The sequence below is a fragment of the Pituophis catenifer genome, unplaced genomic scaffold, assembly GCF_029215685.1.
Source record: "Pituophis catenifer annectens isolate HBS135680 unplaced genomic scaffold, rPitCat1.0.hap2 SCAF_8, whole genome shotgun sequence".
Taxonomy (NCBI): Eukaryota; Metazoa; Chordata; class Lepidosauria; order Squamata; family Colubridae; genus Pituophis; species Pituophis catenifer.
In genome coordinates, this window is record NW_027256888.1 from 76,435,853 (window position 1) to 76,442,454 (window position 6,602).

Consider the following 6,602-nt stretch of genomic DNA (forward strand, 5'->3'; position numbering starts at 1 on the left):
AGGCCACTGGACATTGTTTCTCCTCAAAGACGTTTCGCTTCTCATCCAGGAAGCTTCCTCAGTTCTAAACAAAGAAAGTCTAGTTGCCTCTTTGGAAAAAAAGCACCTTAGTGTTGTGGCCCATACGCGGCCTGTGCAGCTGGTGGCTGATTTGGACAGCGAGGAGGCTGGTGTGGTGCTGCGCCAGCAGCCTGTGCAGCTGGCGCTCGAGTCAGACAATGAGGAGGCTGGAGAAGATGTGGTGCCAGAGGCAGGGATTCAGCCAGGGCCTTCAGAACCTCCAGAAGCTCCCATAAGTGAAGAGGACGAAGAGGAGGAGCCTCTTCTCGATGCACGGGTGCGCAGAGCTGCGAAAAGGCAGGAGTGGCTCCTCAGGAGGAGGTCTCCTCGAGAGTAAGGCTTGGGGCTAATTGGCCACTCCCTTAGCCTATTTAAGGAGGAACGCTGACTGAAGCAATTTGCAGGGAACAACTTCGTTCACTCTCCTTCGTGCCTTGATCTTAGTTCTTTGCAAATTGCTTCTGGGCTTTCTGCCAACCATAGTAAGATTAAGATTATTTATTCTTTGGATTCTTGTAGGCTGTTAAGAAAGTTAATTAACAGCCTTTGTTTGGAAAAAAAGTTATTTAATTTAGTAAACTAAGGTTTGTACAGACTTTGTGTGTGCTGCGTTCTTTGGGTCCGTAGCTGGGGCAGAACACTTTGGGATATTTATTTTATCCTCACAAGAACTGGATTAGGAGGAATTAAAAGTCACTCATCCAGTGGGCTTTGAGTTCTTAAAACTGAGATTTTCCCATGCCTACTTCAACATCATAATCTCTACACCACACTGTTTGATATATGGATTTCTAAAGCAGGTGCTACTCCATTCACTCCAGTGTTATTTAGTTAGTTAGTTGATTAGTTAGTTACTTAATACAGGGAAGGTAAAGGTTCCCCTCGCACATATGTGCTAGTCATTCCCGACTCTAGGGGGCGGTGCTCATCTCCGTTTCAAAGCTGAAGAGCCAGCACTGTCCGAAGACGTCTCCGTGGTCATGTGGCCGGCATGACTCAATGCCAAAGGTGCACGGAACGCTGTTACCTTCCCACCAAAGGTGGTCCCTATTTTTCTACTGGCATTTTTTATGTGCTTTCGAACTGCTAGGTTGGCAGAAGCTGGGACAAGTAACAGGAGCTCACCCCATTACGCGACACTAGGGATTCGAACCGCTGAACTGCCAACCTTCTGATCGACAAGATCAGCGTCTTAGCCACTGAGCCACCATGTCCCTTAATACAGATAGTCCTCAACTTACAACTGTTCAAAGTTACAACTGGAAAAAGTTATATCTGACTGATATGACAGTGATTCACTTAACAACGGTGGCAAGAAAGATGGTCGTAAGATGGGGCAAAACTCACTCAGCCACTCTCTTGCTTAGCAATGGAAATTCTGGGTTCAATTGTGGTCGTAAGTCAAGACTACCGATTTCCTAATGCAATCAGGAAAAACTCTTGGTGATTCATAAACTGGCTGTAATTATGTGTGGAAATGGGGGAGATAAAGGGTAGAGGTACTGCCTAGGGAATGATCAGATAAGCGTATAGGGAGCCCCACAAAGGATCCACCCTACACTCCCAGATTGTAAAAGAGATGGTGGGAGATTTGTACTTTCAAATTTGCATGATTTTGTTCATGTAGCCTCACCATAAAATAGAATAAAATAGCTCATCTATTTCCTGTTTGGTCTATTTCAGGGGTCTGCAACCTTAAACACTCAAAGAGCCATTTGGACCTGTTTCCCACAGAAAAGAAAACACCGGGAGCCACAAAACCCTTCCCGTGCCTGACTATTTCTTGAGCGACCACAAAACTAGCATATGTAGTTGAATTAAACGTTCTGTTTTCTTCTGAAACTTTTTTGAATGACAGGGAGCCACAGCAGAGGAGTGAAAGAGCCACATGCGGCTCCAGAGCTGCAGTTTGCTGACCCCTGGTCTATTTAATAAGGCTGACAGTGGCTACCCTTAAAAAGATTATCTGGATGCTTCAGCTGGCAAAAAAAAAAATGCAGCTCCGTGGGCAAGTTATGTGTGTGGCCCTAGAACAAGGGTGGGGAACTACGGCCCTTTTATGAGTTGTGGACTTCAACTCCCAGATTTCCTGAGCCAGAATGGAAGTTGAAGTCCACAACTCATAAAGGGGCCCATCTGTGCCCTAGAAGGACATACACCAAGAGCCTTGGTAGTACAGTGGTCTAAAGCAGTGGTCCCCAACCCCCGGTCCGCGGACCGGTGCCGGGCCGTGGAGTACCTGGCACCGGGCCGCACAGCGGCCGGGGGACATGAACGCTCCAGCGCAAAGGCTCCTGGGCCGTGCGCAATGGGCCGTGCGCAAAAGCTCCTGGGCCGTGCCCGCACCCCTGCGCGCGCTCAGCGGGCCGCGGCGATAAAAAGGTTGGGGACCACTGGTCTAAAGCACCCTGTTATTAAGACCAGCTGCCTGCAATTACTGCAGGTTCGAATCTCGCCAGGCTCAAGGTTGACTCAGCCTTCCATCCTTTCTAAGGTAGGTAAATTGAGGACCCAGTTTGTGGGGGCAATAAGCTGACTTTGTATAAATAGACAAAAAGGATGAAGGCTATTGCTTAGCGCATTGTAAGCCGCCCTGAGTCTCCGGAGAAGATTATATCCGGAGATATAAATCAAATTAAAAAAAAAAAACATGATACATTGGTGAGCTGCTTTGGTTGCCATTTTGTTTCTGGGTTCAGTTCAAGCTGCTGGTTTTGAGCCTTAAAGTTCTACATCAGGGGTGTCAAACTCAAGGCCCACAGGCCACATAGAGGCCTACGGGGATGCTTAAATCTGGCCTGCGGGGCCGGACTGGAAATAGCAAAGGAACGGCCTGTGGGGCCTTTGACAGCCACAACAGGGTGGGGGGGGCACACACAGCTGGGCAATGCTTTCAGGCCGTTTTTTAGGCCGTTTTTGGACCGAAAATGGCCTGTTTTTGGCTGTTTTCAGGCCATTTTTCCAGCCGAAAACGGCCTGAAAAACAGCCTAAAAATGACCTGGAAATAACAAAGGAATGGTCCGAGATGCCTCTGGCAACCACAACAGGGCGCGGGAGCGGGGGCACACACTATGTGGTGAGGCCGTTTTCAGGCCATTTTTCAGGCTGTTTTTGGACTTGAAAACAGCCTGAAAAATGGCCTGTTGTTTTTTTTTGGCCGTTTTTTTCCAGCCAAAAACAGCCTGAAAACAGCCTGAAAAACGGCCTGGAAATAGCAAAGGACCGGCCCGCGGTGCCTCTGGCAACCACAATAGGGTGTGGGGGGGGCACACACAGCTGCGTCATGCCCCGTTTTTGGCCTGGATGGCATCCTGCAGCACTTTGCCGGCCAAAACAGGATGCAGGGCAGGGGTGGGTTCTACTTACCTTTACTACCGGTTCGCAACGGGATTGTGTTGGAAGCTGAATGGGGAAGCTTGTGCAAATGCGCAGATCGCTGATGATGACATCCTGGGGTGGTGGGTGGGGCCTCCCGCCAGTTTTACTACGGGTTCTTGCGAACCGATCCAAACTTGGGGGAAAACCACCACTGGTGCGGGGGGGGGTGGGCCCACACGCGGCTGTGCCCCATTTTCGGCATGGATGGTCTCTGGCAGCACTTTGCCAGCCAAAATGGGGCGCGTTTATAACCACGTCTGTCCTGTCTCCCTGACCCCCCCCCCCACCAGCTGGCCCACAGAGAAGAACTACAATGCTGATCCAGCCCTCGAAGAAATCCAGTTTGACACCCCTGTTCTACGTGGTTATTTGAGGGTCTGCCTCTAAACTTGGTCCTAAACTTGGAATCATTCATTTAATGACCATTCAAAGTTACAATAGCACTGAAAAAAGTGACCGGTTTTCACACTTATGACCCAGGGGTGGGTTCTAAATTTTTTTACTACCGGTTCTGTGGGCGTGGCTTATTTTGTGGGTGTGGCTTATTTTGTGGGTGTGGCTTGGAGGTCATGTGACTAGGTGGGCGTGGCTAGCTGGTCAGAGTCATTTCTGGAAGGTCCTCGCACTTACAACCAGTCCTCACACTTACGACCTGACTCATTTGTTTGCTTTTAACACTGATCAGCTGTAGGGCGGCCCTTTGAAGCCCCGCGGCAAGAGTTTAAACAGTTTTTTCCCCTCTAGTCATCAGCTGGGACTCAGGAGGCAGCAATAGATTGGGGGTGGGATCAAATAAAAGGTAAGAATAACATGGGGGGTGGGGGGGTGGGAGGGCAGGGGGGGGAGAACCGGTTCCGTGACGTCATATTGTCACCGCTACTGGCTTGGCCGAACCGGACCGAACCGGGAGGAACCCACCACTGTTATGACCACAGGTGGGTTTCAGCAGGTTCTGACCAGTTCTGGAGAACCGGTAGCGGAAATGTTGAGTAGTTTGGAGAACCGGTAAATACCATCTCTGACTGCCCCCGCCCCCATCTATTCTCTGCCTCCCGAGTCCCAGCTGATCGGGAGGAAATAGGGATTTTGCAGTAACCTTCCCCTGGAGTGGGGAGCGAATGGAGATTTTACAGTATCCTTCCCCTGCCACACCCACCAAGCCTTGCCATGCCACGCCCACCAAGCCACACCCACAGAACCAGTAGTAAAAATTTTGGAAACCCACCACTGCTCATGACCATTGCAGCATCCTCACGCACACAAAATCAGAATTTGGACGCTTGACAACTGGCAAGTATTTATGACGGTTTCAGTGTCCCGGAGTCATAGAACTACTTTTTGTGACTTTCTGGCAAGGAAAGCCAATTGGGAAGCCAGATTCACTTTACAACCATGTTACTAACTTAATAAAGTACTTCACTTAACAACTGGATCAAAAAAAAGAGGTCGCAAAATGGGGCTAAATTCATTTTACAACGATCTGTTTAGCAACAGAAATTCGGGGTTCAATAGCGGTCGTAAGTCGAGGAATACCTGCCCATCTCTCTGACCCCATGAGGTCTGGCAGGAGAGGCGTGTTGCTGGTCCCACTGGCTAACGAGTTCCTTCTGAGAAGACACAAGAAGTTGTTCTACTTATAAACCTTCGGCATAAGTTTGAATCTGCTCCAAAAATGGACATTTTTCTCTAATCTTACATCCCAACAAAGCTGTTTTGCTGTTTTCAGAAGCTTAATGCATCCAGAAACATTCTTGTACATAAAAATAAGCAGCGTGCTTATTTTCCTAAATCTAAAACAATTTAAAGTAAATTTAAATTTAAAAAAATGTCTTAAAAGCTTTAAAAATCAGGACAAAGGTAATCAGGAGAAAGGTAATCAGGACAAAGGTAAAAACGAATGCCAAACCTTTCTAGTCTCTTTCCTTAATCTGTTTATTTTGCCTGAAGATGAAGCCACTTTGGGAATTTAGCTGGTTTGGTATTTTCAATGGGGGATTAAATATTGTTTAATCATTTCTCCACTCCAAAAAGAGTCCAGATACCACTGCAGCATCTCTTGAGGTTCACCCAGCACCCACATACGTCTGACAGCAAAGGTTTTCCCTCAGGCCCTCAATGTCTTTGCTATTTTGTCATTTTGCCAAATTCTTGAGAATTCGGAAGTTTGGCTCCTGCTTTGCAGCCTGAGATTTGTTCTAGAGGAGGTGTGGCTTTAATAGCATTAGGTCACATTTCAATGTTTTCAGTCAACTTCTCCTTTCTCTCGTTTTGTCTTATCTTTTCTCTTTCAACATTTTGAAACCAGCTGATTTTTAAAGGCAGTGTCTCTGCCCTCCAGCTTCAAGGACTGTGCTAATCCGTTCAACAAACAACTGAATCGTACTGCGAAAAACCTAGCTTTTCACCCCATGCGCTGAAGATAAGATTGGAGAATTGCACACTCGACACTTGTCCTGGTGCTAGGCCTTTGTTATTTTTAATGTTTTAATGCGTTTAGTTTTATGGTTTTAATATGGATTTTTGTATGTTGTTATAACTTTTGATTGGGAGCGGCCCAGAGTTGGTGGCATAAATGAGAAAAGAAGGAAGCAAGCAAGCAAGCAAGCAAGCAAGGAAGGAAGGAATGAATGAAGGAAGGAATGAAGGAAGGAAGGAAGGAAGGAAGGAAGGAGATAGGGAGGAGACAGGAAGGAGAAAGGCAGGAAGAATATAGGAAGGGAGGGAGGGAGGGAGGGAGGGAGGAAGGAGACAGGAAAGGAAGGAGATAGGAAAGTGAAAGGCAGGAAGAGTATGGGAAGGAAGGAAGGAAGGAAGAATATAGGAAGGAAGGAAGGAAGGAAGGAAGGAAGGAAGGAAGGAAGGAAGGAAGGAAGGAAGGAAGGAAGGAATTAATTATAACCTTCACTCACACCCACATCAGCTCCCCCCAGCCTCCCCCTTGGCAGGCAAGTCACCCCTGAGCCAAAAAACCTCGCCCTTTCCTTAATTGCAGGGGAAACATGCCGAAACTCCAACCCACCACTGCAGAATTCCAGTGATGCCAGATGCCACCCTTTTATTTTATTTATTTCTTTATTATTTATTTTGTCACATTTCTATGCCGCCCAACTCCCAACTGGACTCTTTTGAGCTGGAGTAAGCTTCAACATCGGGCCTTTCTTTC